The sequence below is a fragment of the Rattus rattus genome, chromosome 6 (assembly GCF_011064425.1).
Source record: "Rattus rattus isolate New Zealand chromosome 6, Rrattus_CSIRO_v1, whole genome shotgun sequence".
Classification (NCBI taxonomy): domain Eukaryota; kingdom Metazoa; phylum Chordata; class Mammalia; order Rodentia; family Muridae; genus Rattus; species Rattus rattus.
This window is the reverse complement of record NC_046159.1, coordinates 49304734-49320524: the sequence shown is the minus strand read 5'-3', so window position 1 is coordinate 49320524 and position 15791 is coordinate 49304734. Positions and strand designations below refer to the sequence as shown.

Here is a 15791-nt window from a genome sequence, read left to right as displayed (position 1 = left end):
GAAAATTTTTAGCTTCACCTGTTTCCATAATTGTTTTTAAAAAATCTTTCCTAGTGTGGTCCTCCCTAGAATGCAAATGTTTCTCTATTTGTTAACCAGCATCTGGGCCTACCTACCTAAGGATGGAGATATGAGTTCATGCAAAAGATGGAGACAGAGACAATACAAAAGGGCAAGGTGTTAGAGCCCTAAACATCTTTAACCATTGATGCATACATTCATTTTCATGGCTGTACTCTCTGCTTTTGTGCAGTCCCGGGCAGAATCTCATCAGACTCTTGTCTGGGAAAGACACCCGCCCCTAAGCTAAAGTTATCAATCCCTACAACAACAGTTTTACTTTTTGTGACTTTGGTTACCTATGGTCAGGAAGTATTTAAATATGAAAGTCTAGAAACAAACAACTTATACCATGTGACCAGAAAATAGAGCTGAATCTGAATTGGTGTTAATGGATCCAGAAGGGAGATGCTGGAGAATCAGAACCGCACATCCTTCTGGCCCTACCACCAGCAAGCTGCCTCTCAACCTCAGAAAAACACTGGTGGGAGATGTAGGAATGGTTATTACCTACCAAGAGGGCATTCTGAGTCCTAGGGCCTGACCCTCCTGATTCTCTGGATCACCCTTGGAGAATCAAGCTCACAGCCCCAAATGTCGACCTTTCTTTGGATCAAAGTGGAGGTTCTAGACTCTCTGACGATAACCTAGACACTCTAGATGAGATTGAAATCAACATGGATGAACTTGATTCCTGTTGAAGCAGATTCTTTTGAGTAAGTACACTGGCCATGAAGATCCCAAGGCCAACAAAATCTCTGGTTAAGAATCAGAGTCTATTCCAGAGTAAACAGCCAAAGAAGAACGAGAAGACAGCTGGCTATGGAAGACAGTGGTGATCGGAGATCAGGACCAATGGATTGGCATGAAGGTCATTGATCACCATAGGAGAGTCATTTCTTGTGGAGATATGTAATAAGTACTTTAGAGCCGATGGTACACATGATCATGTACTCGGATGGTATGACTCCAAGGCTGGATGAAGAAATGCTACCAGATGATTGGCAGGTGGTTGTGCAAGAATTCAAAGTCATTTGTCATTGTCCAGCCATCTTGGTTCATCAGAATGATCCTTGTGGTGAGTCTGCCATTAATAAGTCATTTAAAAATGAACACAGAGACCTGCCTATCACCATGCCATGTGGTGCTGGTGGGAAAAGACACCCAAAGATCTGCCTGTCGCCACATGGCACAGGCAGGCTGTGAACACATAGAGGTACACCTGCTGTCATGCCATTTGGCCCAGGAGGAAGAAGACACCCAGAGACCCACCTACAACCATGCCACACAGAAGTTGGGCAGACTGGAGATCCCTAGAGGCTGTCTGCTGCCATGCCAGGAGGTTACCCAGAGGTCTGTCAGCTGCGTGGCCAGCCTGCACTACAATATGGAAATGCGTGTGGTGGACAGATGAGAGACAAAGTGGAGCAGTTGGAGTGTTATGAGGAGAGATGGAACTGGAGACAGAGTGGAGAGGAACAACCTGCCGCGAGTAGCCAGCCTAAGGCCACCGTGAAGTCCCAGCCTGTGCTGCTGCTGAGGGCCATTTCGGAGTTGGTACCTATGCAGCAGCAGGGGTCGGTTTCACTGTCCAGTGCCTATATTACCATTAGGGACCATGGGGACATTCCTGGTGTGGGCAGCTGCCTGGGACCATGTAGCTGTCCAAGGACTTTGCAGAACTGGCCGTGCCCTACATGGGCTGCCGCACTCTGGAGAGCTGGCCCCATCTCTCAGCAGTGGCAGCACTCAGGAGAGTTCTCCTCCCCCCGGGCAGCATGGTATAGAACTGGCCCTGGTTTCAGGGTAAGGATGAGCCAGCCCTAAGGGTGAAAGCAAGGGAGAGCTGGCCCTGCCAGTCCTCTGCTGTGAAGTGGCACGGGCTCAGAGGTGACGCCTCCTGTACGGGGGACGAGCTGCTTTGTTTTCTTTGGGGGGGGGTTTGCAAGGGTGGAGGGTGGCTATGAGGAGACAGGGAGCTGAGTGGGATTGGGGTGCGTGATGTAACTCACAAAGAGTCAATAAAACCTTTTAAAAACTGTTAAAATGATTTATGCATTTTAATCATGTATCATTGTTCTCAGCATGAAGAAATCGTACACCACTTTGATTCATCCCACCAAACACTTAAATCATCTCTTTGTCCAGCGTATCGAGAATGTATATGCTACCCTCCTTCAGTGTTCTTTGTCATCCCGCTTAACAGACTAGCTCATAGGACAGTTCTTTTGTTAAATAAACCTTATTTTACTTTATAATGACCCCAGCATTTCAGAATACCAACTGATGATTTCATTTCAGGATATTATTATAGTTGTCATCCTTGGTTATTATTGTTGTTATACTTATAGTTTGTCTTGGGCATGTGTATGGGGTGGGGGAAATAGTATAGGTTTTGATTCTCTGTCATCTTGCAGACTTGCTGGAGCACACTTTGCACCAGTGAAGGCAGAGCACTAGATTCATTTCCTTGTAGCGGTGTGTGACTGTGACAGCAGCTCGTGTCTTCCACCCATCAGCACCTCTCGCTTTGTGGTAAGTCGCTGTCTTCACAATGCAATCACAGGAGTGATGGTCCCTGACTTTTGACCTGTTCTGTGGGTTAGAAGCGAGTCATAGGTCCCAGACTTGTTCACCAATGTGGAATTACATAAGGTGTGACTCTTAAGGAATTACATAAGGTGTGGCTCTTGGGCCCTTTTAAAGGTGAATCTGCCCTAGAACCTTTCTACAATCCTGACTGGGACATTATTTTTCTTTGACAGAACTGAAATCAGATTAATCCAGACATTTCCTTATACTCTGTGTGGCAAGGATATACAGTAGCTTTTGTGGGATGAGGTGCATGTACCTGTTCATATACATGTGTGCATGCATGTAGAGGCTACAGGTCAACGTTGGATGTCTTTTACTGCTCTCTTCCTTACTGTTTGAGACAAGTCTCACACTGAACCTGGAGCTTGTTATGTTTTGCTGGAATTCTTTCAGGGATTTTTGTGTCTCCTCTCTATGGGCTTCTACTTGTTTATTTATGTTTTCCTGGAATTCTTTCAGGCATTTTTTCGATTCCTCTCTGTAGGCTTCTACTTGTTCTCTAAGGGAGTTCTTCACGTCTTTCTTGAAGTCCTCCAGCATCATGGTCAAATATGATTTTGAATCTAGATCTTGCTTTTCTGGTGTGTTTGGATATTCCATGTTTGTTTTGATGGGAGAATTGGGCTCCGATGGTGCCATGTAGTCTTGGTTTCTGTTGCTTGGGTTCCTGCGCTTGCCTCTCGCCATCAGATTATCTCTAGTGTTACTTTGTTCTGCTACTTCTGACAGTGGCTAAACTGTCCTATAAGCCTGTGTGTCAGGAGTGCTGTAGACCTGTTTTCCTGTTTTCTTTCTGCCAGTTATCGGGACAGAGTGTTCTGCTTTCGGGCGTGTAGTTTTTCCTCTCTACAGGTCTTCAGCTGTTCCTGTGGACCTGTGTCTTGAGTTCACCAGGCAAGTCACTTGCAGCAGAAAAGTTGGTCTTACCTGTGGCCCCGAGGCTCAAGTTCGCTGCCCACGGGCTCTCCTCACTGCGGCAGCAACCAGGAAGATCTTCACCCCCCTTCCGGGAGGTTCCGTGCACCAGGGTTCCAGATATCTTTTGGTGTTTCCTCTGGGCTCAGTACTGTGCAGCGTGCAGTCTCTTCTGGTTTCCCAGGCGTGTCCGCCTCTCTGAAGGTTTAGCCCTCCCACTGGATTTGGGTGCAGAGAACTGTTTATCCGGTCGGTCCCTTCAGGTGCGGTGTCTCAGACGGGACCTGCTGCTCCTGGGCCCTCCTCTCGGGTACCCAGGCCGCAACAGTTTCCTCCTGGGCCGGGATGTGGGCAGGGGCAGCGTTGGTGGTCTCCTCCGCCTGCTGCCTCAGGAGGTCCCCCGACCAGGCAAACCCCTCCAGGGGGCCTGGGAGCAGAGGGCTGCTGAGGGCAGGGATCCCGCCCCAGAGTCTGGCCAAACACCGGAAGTGTCGGGTCCCAGAGGAACTCCGCCTCTGTGAGACCTGAGTTTACCAGGCAAGTCGTTTGTAGCAGAAAAGTTGGTCTTACCTGTGGATAAGGTGTGACTCTTAAGGAATTACATAAGGTGTGACTCTCAAGGAATTACATAAGGTGTGACTCTTAAGGAATTACATAAGGTGTGACTCTCAAGGAATTACATAAGGTGTGACTCTTAAGGAATTACATAAGGTGTGACTCTTAAGGAATTACATAAGGTGTGACTCTCAAGGAATTACTAAGGTGTGACTTAAGGAATTACATAAGGTGTGGCTCTTAAGGAATTACATAAGGTGTGGCTCTTGGGCCCTTTTAAAGGTGAATCTGCCCTAGAACCTTTCTACAATCCTGACTGGACATTATTTTCTTTGACAGAACTGAAATCAGATTAATCCAGACATCTCCTTATACTCTGTGTGGCAGGGATATACAATAGCTTTTGTGGGATAAGTTGCATGTACCTGTTCATATACATGTGGGCATGCATGTAGAGGCTACAGGTCAGCGTTGGATGTCTTTTACTGCTCTCTTACTGTTTGAGACAAGTCTCTCACTGAACCTGGAGCTTGTGGATTAGGCTAGGCCAGCTGGCCAAGTATGTCCAGGCATCAGCCTGGCTCTGTTCTTCACCCTCGACCCCAGCACTGGGGTGGCACACACGGCAGCAGCGGGGTTACTATAGCATTGACCTTTTACATGGGTTCTAGGTTTTGGACTCAGGTCCCCGTGCCTGAGAGGGAAACCCTTGACAAGCTAAGCCATGTTCCCAGCCCTGCTAGATTTGTTTTGCTATTTAATTATCTATTTTTAAAATTTAGATTGTACCTTCTTGCTCAAGTTCTCTCACCTTCACATTTTCAAACAGAAAAGTAAGAATGACACCATCTGGCATTCTTTACAGTTACTCCTGCGGCTCTCCAGGCAGGCCTGGTTAATGCTGTCTGTCTGTCTGTCTGGGCAGCCTTTGGCAAATGGCCCCATTGCACTAAACTTCAGTGTCCTCCCTCACATGCAAAATGGGGATAAGAAGGCTCACTAAAGCAAGCTTTGGCCACCTTATTAAGGCTCCAGTGACCCCCCCCCATGCCCCGAAATGGATTCTAATTCTTCACCCATGATCTCTAGGCCCAGAAGATCTCTCTGCTCCCCCCTCTGTTCATTCTTTCCCACTCAGCATGTCAACTACGTAGCCCCCACTCAATGGCTTCGTCACCCAGCTCTTCTCACAGTCTGTATCGCTTGAGTCCCTCAAGGGTTAACAAGACCACAATGCCTTTCCAGACCTCTGCGTCTTCCTCACTCTGCCTTCCGTGCTCCACAGCAGAGATCATCTGAGTCTTTTCAGAAACATGTAGCATTTACCCTCATGCCCTCAGGCAGCGTGCCAGGCTCTGGGAGGCAGAGTCCTCGCTCCCCTACTTCTCCGCACTCTGCCTGACAGGGTTGCTGGGTGAAATGGCCTCATTTTGTAACATGCATGTACATTAGATATACAACATAGCTGTAACATGCATGTACATTAGATATACAACATAGCTGTGCTATGTAGATAGGCACAGCTCCTGGGAGATGGTCTAAACCATAAAGACAGAGGACAGTATGAAAAAATATCAAAACAGTTTAATACTCAAAGAACACACCACTGGGATTCCAGACAGAATGAACAGAGTGTGGATTCTGAATTTGCTCTTAACCACTAACATCTTTACCTTTTCTCTTGTTTTTCATCATTATTATTATCATTATTATTATTATTACTTAATCTTCTTTTACAATCCAGTCGTTATCACCCTCCCTGTCCACCTTCTGAGTGTTCCTCATCCCATTTCTCCTCCATTTCTAAGAGGATATCCCCAACCCCACACCACTAGACCTCCCCACTCCCTGGGCCTCCAGTCTTTCAAGGGTTAGGTGCTTCTTCTCTCACAGAGGCCAGACCCAGCCGTCCTCTGCTGTACATGTGTCAGGGGCCTCATATCCGCTGGTGTATGCTGCCTGGCTGGTGTGGCTCAGTGTCTGAGAGACCTCAGGGGGCTGGGTCAGTTGAGACTATTGTCTTCCTATGGGGTTGGCCTTCTCCTCAGCTTCTTCCAGCTTTTCCCTAACTCAACCACAGGAGCCCCGGCTTCTGTCCATTGGTTGGGTGCAAATATCTTCATCTGACTCTTTCAGCTGTTTGTTGGGCCTCTTGGAGGCAGCCATGCTAGGCTCCCATCTGTAAGCACACCATAGCCTCAGTAAGACTGTCAGGTCTTGGGGCCTCCCCTTGAGCTGGATCCCAATTTGGGCTGTCACTGGACCTTCTTCCCCTCAGTCTCTTCTCCATTTTTGTCCCTGTAGTTCTTTCACACAGGAACGATTCTGGATCAAAGTTTTTGACTGTGGGATAGCAACCCCATCCCTCCACTTGATGCCATGTCTTTCTGCTGGAGGTGGACTCTAAAAGTTTCTACCCCCCCACTGTAGGGCATTTCATCTAAGGTCCCTCCCTTTGAGTCCCCAGAGGCTCTCACCTCCCAGGTCTCTGGTACATTCCGAGGTTGCCTGTTTCCATTTTTTTTTTTCCCTAAGGAAGAGAAAATGTTACCTTTAAGCAGGATCTCAGTGTATAGCCATGGCTAGTTTGGGACTCTTTATGACAACCAGGCTGGCCTTGAATTTGCAGTCATCCTCCTGCCTCTGTCTTCTGAGTAATGGGATTGCAGGCAGCTGTACCTTGCCTCAGTTTTTAACTTTATTTTTCTTTTTGTTAGTTCTTACAGGAAAGATTAAGGAGGTTTGTGGCAGAGACACTGCAGTTTTTGTTTGGCACACAAGTCCATTGAATTGAAATAATATAAAAATCTATTGGGGATGTTATTGGAGATTCGTGCCCCTAAAAGAATGGAGGGAATGCCTCTATTAAATCAACATTTTTTAAAAAATAAAAGCTATTCTTAGGTTTGGGCAGCTGCTTAAAGCGATTGCCACAGAAGAAGGAGGAGGACCTGAGTTGGCTCCAAGCGCTCAATACAAAAGCAGCAGAGTGTGCCCTGCCAGTCACTTCAGCTCTGGGGAAGACAAAACTGCAGGATGCCAGGGGCTGACTGCTCATTTAGCCTAGCCAAACCGCTCCAGTTCAGTGAAAGACTCTGACTCAAAAAATAAGAGGGAGAGTAATAAAACACACACACACGCGCACACACACACACACACACACACACACACACACACACACACAATAGAACTATTCTCATCGGTGCACATTCATCTAAATAACCAAAAAAATAATACTGACTTATTGAAATCAATTTGGGACATTTAGTCAGTTGAAAATAATCATTTTATTTTTCTTTTCCAAAGGGTTGAGACCAGATGTTTCTGTAGTAATAAGAAATAAGCAATAAATTCTTCTTCTTCTTCTTCTTCTTCTTCTTCTTCTTATTATTATTATTATTATTATTGACTTGAATTTGCTGCAGGGGGAAGGGAAAAGGTAAAAAGTTACAAAACCCTTTGTCAGACACTGCCACCTGCTGGCCAACCTTCAAAGTGTAACTTCAGCCTCAACGCAACTAATTCATCGCTCCAAATTCCAGTTATTAAAACTCCTGTAAAACCTGAAATTAGCGTTACATTTGAACACTAATTAGTTGGGCATAAAATGAAAATCTATCAAAATTGTTCGATGTATTTTTGTGGTGCAAAAAATACCAGTTTCTCTCTCTCCCCCATTAAAAATGTATTATGCCCATAATTTACCCATCTGCATGGAGTTAAATCAGCAACATCTGACAGCCTGGAGGCCTACCCTACCCACGGTTTATTAGACGAGAGCTAAATTACTTTAATTTTCTTGGTCAAGTGAGACTCACCACACTCGTTCTTCACGCCATGTGGATGTAATGAAAGCTGACAAGTGAGACCCGAGTAGCGGCTGTTCAGCACAGAAAGCGTTGCTGAATGCAGAGCCGGGTGCTTCGGACTCTGTCGATTGCAGCTCTGGGCTTTGTGGATGTTCGGTAAACAGGAAACTGGGAAGGTCATTCCCATGGGAGCGCAGACTGGAGAGCAGAACCTGGGACTGTGACAAAGGACCTTGCAGGTTGCCCTTCTTTAGAAAGAGCCAAGTGAGTTCTCTCAACTACCGCCCTCCTGTCCTTCCAGAGTAGGAAAGCAAATTCTCTTCCCACGAGATTAACGAGGTTTCGCTAACACTGTGTGTGATACTGTGCCTGGAGTTAACTGTCCACAGTGCGTTCGTGAGCAGCCTTCTCATTCAGTCTAGCGTTCCCAGAGTTACACTGGACTTGGCCCCAGCCACTGTGGCTCAGTAGTGTGAGTTCCCTCGTGCCCAGCTCCTCAGTGAGAGTAATGAGAGTGCCAGCTCCCTGCTCGGGCTTTCTTAACACAGAGATGAACATTTCTGTGAGCTTCCCCGATAATACATGGTTGTAGATCTCGTGTGACCATAAACATTTTTGTCCCCAAAGCACCCCTAAACTTTCATGGGAATTTCTGAGTGATTGGGGAGAGGGCTGTCAGTGAGGTGCTTTTCTTGTAAACATGAGTTCTATCCCCAGAACCCACATGGTGGGGTGAGCTTGTGACCCCAACCAGAGAAGATGGAGAGAGGTGGACGTCTGGGGCTCACCAGCCATTCTAGCCTAATTGCCAAGCTCCAGGATCCATGCTAAGAGAGACACTAACCTAAAGAAGTCAGGAGAAGGCATTTCTGAGGATGGTGTATACCCAGGACTGCCCTCTGCCCTGGATATGTAATCACGTACACATACATGTGTGCACATCATTAAAGATCTGAATGGGGCACAGTGGTCGTGGGGATGAATGAAGGTGGGCAAAGTACAGAGTGCCTGACGAACATAGATGTTAACTTCTGTGAAAAGGATCAGACTAGAGGTCAAAACGATTAGTGAAACAAGATGGTGACTATGATCTACTTGTGGTCCACCGGGAGACCGGCAACCTCTTTCTCAGTTGGTCTCCACCAGCTCCTGGAATTACCCTGCCGATGTTCTTGCCTGTTATGGAAACAACGGTGCTTCATTTGCCTGCAAGGAACTGGGCTGTGACCTCCCAGTTCCTCAAGGTTTTAGCAGCAGCCCTTCACTACCAGCGGAATAAAATGCTTCTATGTCAACCAAGGGCTTGTAGCCCAGAATTTAGAGGGCACATCTTCAGTTAAGTAACAGGGAGCCAAGGAACTCCCATAATGCTGAGGGAAGTGTATAAACACTCCTTTCCCATTCTGGAAAATAACTTACTTAAAAAGACATTCAAAATATGCTGAATACAGTATATAGTGCATAGCAAAATCCATTATTGTGCATAATTAATATATGCTAATGAAACATTTTTAAAATAAAAAAGTACATTTTCACTGTTTGCTTGCTTGCTTCTTGAGATTGCTTTGCTGTCTTATAGTCCAGGCTGGGCTTGAACTCGCAGAGCTGAGGATGAGTTTAAATTTCTGATCCTCCTGCTTCTACCTTCTGAGTGCTGGGATTATAGGCAGAAGACATGTGGCTCTGGGAATTGCATCCAGTTTGCAGGCTAGGCAAACTTCTACCAACTGACCCACAATCCCAATCCTGAGCTAATTAAACATTAGTTGCTGCCAAAATTACATCCTTGTATTCAGTAAAGTATGTGATAAAGAGTAAAAAAGCAACAGGCTTGGGAATCTGAAAGTCCTCACTGTAAATTTTTCTTGGGTGATTTTAAGGTATGATCTTGGAGAATTAGAGATCTGCTGAAAATTCTAATTTTTATTCTGTAATATTCTAGTATGACTCCTGGCATTGCTAAGAGAGGCGTTGAAATCACTAAGAGGGTTCTGTGAAGAAAAGGGTCTTTCTCGAGGCACCTACGTGGGTGTGAAAGGAGATAGGAGGCAGCCCCGAGGCAGTCAGAGATTGGACAATCAGAGCCTGGGACCGGATTCTGCAAACTCCGGGTAGGTTTGTTCCTTGGACCCACGGAGACCTAGAGTCTCCATGGAGATCAATAGTCTCATCTAAAACTGCCCTGAATGCTGTTTGCCTCTATACAGCGTGGACAGCTTGCATGGGATGGTGGTCCTCCAATGGCCGATCCGCACTGTAACCTCTAGAACCTGTGGTTATGATCTCTCTTTAAAAGGCGTGAGGGCGCGTGCCTGGCGTGCATGGCAGGGGGGGCGGGTACAGGGGTGTCCTTCCAGATATAGTGGCTGCAAACTCTTGGAATGAGGTCCTCCTGTATCGATCAGGTGAGCCCTAGATCAGTCACAATTGTCTTTTGTTATAAGAAGCACTGAAATAGACGCTGATGTAAAGAAGAATTAGAGGTTAGAGTTGCGAGATCTTAAACACGTGATCGCCGAGGGTGGCTGATTCTCTTCTAGAGACTTACGGGGTGCTGTGAGGACCGACACCCTCATTTCAAACTTCTGGCCTCCTGAAGAATCTCTGACAGACAAATCTTTTTTGTTCTTGGAAGATACCCAGCGTGTGATAACTCATTACAGTAGCAACAGGATGTTGATCCACCCTGTCCAACTCTGCCCCATGTTTGCCTCTGTTCTAGATCCTTCCATTAGACCATGAAGATCCCTCTAGTCAGGAAATCCGGGGTGATTTCTGCTCTGTGTCCAGATACTGTAGCCAACTCCCCCAGATTCTGTCTTCTGAGGTGGCTACCCTAAGGAGGAGGGCCAGACCTGACCGGTATTGTTGCTTCGATCGGGTGAAAAGAATCACAGTCAAGATACATAGGATGGAGGTTAGCACAGGAAGAGGAAACCTCCTGGGCATTTTAAGAGATTTAGTGGAGAGTTGGTGCACAGATGCAGGAGGGCTTAAGCAGCTAAATTCACCCACAAACACACTCTCCAGTTTTTGCCCGACATTAATGAAAGAAAAGGAGGGAGCTGGAAGTCATTAACATTTAGCACATGGACGAATGAACTAGGGTTTTCTGAGTGGGTTCAAGGTTACTCTTGGGAACGCCAGAGCTCAAGGACGGAGCCGCCTCCTGCTTCTTGGCTAAAATGTTACTGTTTAGACCCAATCACAGGGTCCGGAAGTAGATGGTCAAAAGACTTGGCTCTGAAGCGTCCCACTTTTCACTCCTACCTGCCTTCCAAGTCTGCCCTACGCTTCCTGTTAACAGAACCCAGCAGGAAAGTCCTGACAACGTCGATTGGGAGATTTATCTTGTGCATTACCACCGGACAGAATAGAATGAGCCGGGTTTAGATCTGAGAGATAACAGCTTAATTACTCATATAAATGATGATTGATTGTGCTTTGGGGCCCCACCATCAGCAAAATACAACAAGGATGAATTGTGAGCAGCCTTGTGCATATGTATAATAACTGAGTCATTTATGGCAATTTTCTGTTCCATGTCTTTCTTCCTCACTAGATTTCAAACACCACACATGGTGTATTTTCTCCCCGTGGTAGCCCCGGGGTCTTGCAAAGATTGTCAGAGCTGGCTGCTTCTAAACTGCTGTTAACTGGCCCCTGCTTTTCTGGGATTTTGTTTCTGTTGATTGATGCTTCTGCCTTGTAGTAAGGCGTCTTCTCTCCTCCCATAATTATGATATAACCCTTGTTCTTCATGCTATTATTCCAGAGGTGGGGTGCTGAGTGAAGAGGCAAGTTGGCCGGTGGCTGCTTGCAGTCCAAATTACTTCATTCAGCTGTCTGCTCCAGACGCCCCCCCCCCATGTTGATGTGCTCACAGAATTACTTGTGTCACTTTGGTTTGGGAAATTCCTCTAGGTTTTTCTTTATGAAGTCTCAAAGGGGGAGGGGAGATTTTCCTTCTGATATGTGACTCCTCCACCAGTAGCAGGAGACCCTGCCCAACACAGCTTCCAGAAACCTGAGGAGCTCTCCCAATTCCTGCCTAGGGACCTCCACTCAGGGAAGGCTGAGCCCTTGGGCCTGGGGTAGCCCAGTCAGTAGCATGCTTGACTAAAAAGCATGAGGGCTTTAAGTTTAATCCTCAGAATATACCTTTAAAAGGTGTGTGCGGGGAGCACCCTAGGTTCCACACGGTCAAAGGAGAGAAGTAACTCACACCAGTTGTCCTCTGATCTCCACATGTGAACCTTAGAGTATGTGTGTCACACACACACACACACACACACACACACACACACACACACAGATCACTGGGGCTGGGTTGATGCTCAGTAAGTTATAGCACTTGCTGTGAAGCAAAAGAACCTGGATTCAAACAAATTCTTAGCACCTATGCAAAAAAGCCAGGCATGGATTTTAGTACCTATACCCCAATAGTGAGAGATGAACAGGGGAGCCTGGGATCACCATGGTGTAGCAGCTTTGCTGAAACTGTGAGTTTCTCATTCAATGAGAGACCCTGATCCAAGGAACAAGACAGAGAGTTATGGAGGAAGACACAACATTCTCTTCTGGCCTCTTCAAGGTAGGACACACACCCACACCCACACCCACACCCACACCCACACCCACACCCACACCCACACCCACATCCACACACATGTATATAAATATACGCACATACACACACGTGTACATACATGCAATATACCACAAGAAAGAATTTCAGGATAAGACAGAATGAAGCCAAGTTAGCGAGTTTATTAGGTAGAGATAAGATACAATCAAGATGTCAAGGTGAGATAGAGACAAGGACAGAGAGATAGAGCTAGAGAGAGAGTGAGAGAGCGAGAGCGAGAGCGAGAGCGAGAGAGAGAGAGAGAGAGAGAGAGTCAGAAAAGGACAGCATACACTCAAGACATAGATGCAAGTTTCTGAAGTGGAAACTTAAGGGTTCATTGGAAAGTCAGTTGTGTTAGTGTTTTGCTGGGAAAAGCATGTGAAGGAATGTTTTCCTGAAGCGGAAACAGGTGAAAGACTAAGGCAGACTCATGAAGGAACAGTTCACTGAGGCAGACACAGGAGAAAGGATGTTCTGCTAAAGCAAGGGTGTGAAAGGACATGTGATGAAGAATTCTTTGCTAACGACAGGCTTGTATTGGTCTGCCTTACATTGCCTACTTGAGCTCCATTTGTCCAGACTCCATAGATGGAAATGCACCAAAAGCCTCTGACGGCGTGCTGCAGTTTCTTGCTGCTTCCTCTCACTCAGGCTGATTGACAGAGTGATGTCAGCTGAGACAGATGAACGTGCTGAGGCAAGGCCTGTGGAGGACACATTCTGTTTGAAGGTAGTATATAGAGGACAGTGATAGAAGCTGAGCTTGGTTTGCTTATGGAGCTGGCTGTGCAACACTTGTTGGTCCCCAGGCTCCACTAAGAGAGGCACAACTGAGAACTTTTCCTGGTGTTCCTGGTGTTCCTGTTGTCCCTGTCCCTCCTGCTGCTGACTCATGCTGAGGCTGAGGCCTGACTGTCTCTGCTGCTGATTCATGTTTGTTATCCTGACTCTACTGAGCTAGATTGCTGATATATCCATGCAGTGTTTGTGAGTGGATCACGATGCCACTGCTAACCTGTGAACTAAGCTGCTGATTTCCAGACAACACGAATGGGAGTTGCTCCAACAAACCGTTTCTAAACAGGTCCACTTCTGATGTATCCTCTTTTCTACTATTTCTGATAAGTGGTAGATTAAAGGGGAGGGTAAAGTGTTTAACAATCATTAAAAATAAGGATTGAAAAAATTAAGCTACAGGTTTCTCAAAAGACTCAGTCATGCCTAAATGTTTGTGGCTTTTGAAATTGTGTTGCTAAAATAATGAATTTACAAAAAAAACACCTCACCTTTCAAAATTAAGTAAAAACTATGTGAACCAGTTTACTTATTTCTCTTGAGGAATTTTCTGTTATAAATAAAGTGGTTTATGAGGTTCATTGTTAAGATTTGGGGGATCTGCCATCCCAGTTGGTCTGCCTGTGACAGCCTGCAGAAGTGAGTTACAGAGTCCCCTGAGACCCATTGTCTAGCTCTGGACTCACTCTTTGATCCAGAGGAGCCTTGCAGGACCCCAAGAGCATCCTGTTTCCCCATAAAAAAAGATGGGGACACCAGAACCAATCAGCTTAGAACCCTGACTGACCAATCCCATCCAGGTCGGATCCATCCATTAACCCAGTTGAGTCCAACTGGGAAACGGCCAACAGAGTGGGGTCTGCCTGAGACACAGCCAGCAGAGTCAGTTAACTTCACCTCCATCGTCTGGTCCACAGCAACCCTCACTTTCCTAAGAAGTCCTGCTACTATCAGGATCATACAGTTAACACCAGGGAAAAATCAGATACTTAAAGGACAGCGTAAGGATATAATCAACAAGATGCAGGGCAATATGGCACCACCAGAGCCCAGCTATCCTGCTATAACAAATCCTGGAAATCCTAATGAAACTGAAACATAAGATGAGGACCTTAAATCCAATCTTATAAAGATGAGAGAGGCCTTTAAAGAGGACATGAATAAATCCCTTAAGGTAATACAGGAAAATACATTCAAGCTGGTAGAAACATTAAAAGAGGAAGCAAATAAATATAAGGAAATACAGGAAAATGCAATCAAATAGGTGAAGGATATGAATAAAACTGTTTAAGACCTGAAAAAGGAAATGGAAAGAATAAAGAAAATACAAACTGAGCAATCCTGGTTAAAGAAAAAAACCTAGGAAAGAGAAGAGGAATTATAGATGGAAGCACCACCAACAGAATACAGGGGATGGAAGAATCTCAGGTGTAGAATATACAATAGAAGAAATCAATATATCAGTTGAAGAAAATGCAAAAAAATCTAAAAAGTTCATAACACAAAAAATCCGGAAATCTGGGATGCCATGGAAAGTCAAAATCTAAGAATAATAGCAGTAGAAGAAGAAAATTTCCAGTTCAAAGGCCCATAAAACATCTTCAACAAAATCATAGAAGAAAATTTCCCTAACCTAGAGAAAGAGGTGCCTGTAAAAGTACAATAAGCTTATGCAACACCAAACAGATCAGTCCAGTAAAGAAAACCCTCCTGCCATATAATGATCAACACAATAAATATACAGGACAAAGAAAGAAATTTAAAAGTAGCAAGGGAAAAGGGCCAAGTAACATGTAAAAGTGACATATCAGAATCATATTTAATTTCTCATATGCTACACTAAAAGCTAAAAGGGCCTGGGTAGAGGTCTTGCAGACCCCAAGAGACCGCAGATGTCACCCAGATTACTATACCCAGCATAACTTTCAATCACTATAGATGGATAGCCCAAATTTGAAAAAGTTTGTACAGCTTTCCATTAACTCAGTCCTACAGAGAGTACTAGAAGGAAAACCTCAACCCAATAAGGCTAACTACACTCAAGAAAACATAAGAAGTAATTTCACTCCACTAAAACCAATAGAAAAGAAACACACACACACACACACACACACACACACACACACACACACACACACACAGCCACTCAACCATCACCAACATAAAATAAGGTCATTAATATTTCTCAATATCAATGGACTGAATTCCCTAGTAAAAAATACACAGGCTAACAGAATGGATACATAAAAAGACTCTGTCATTCTGATGTATACAAGAATCTCAACAACAAAGATAGTCATTATCTCAGATAAAGGGCTGAAAAAAGGTTTTCTAAGCAAATGGATCCAAGAAACAAGCCATTCCAATATCTAATAAAGTAGACTTTTAACCAAAATCAATAATAAATAATAAAAAAATGAAGGAAAGTCACC

General features: G+C 45.3%; 1 pseudogene; it reads left to right on the top strand.

Annotated features, from left to right (window-relative positions):
* The first annotated feature begins 487 nt into the window (after nucleotides 1–487).
* LOC116904304 lies at nucleotides 488–1474 on the top strand (annotated as a pseudogene).
* The last annotated feature ends 14317 nt before the right edge of the window (nucleotides 1475–15791 follow it).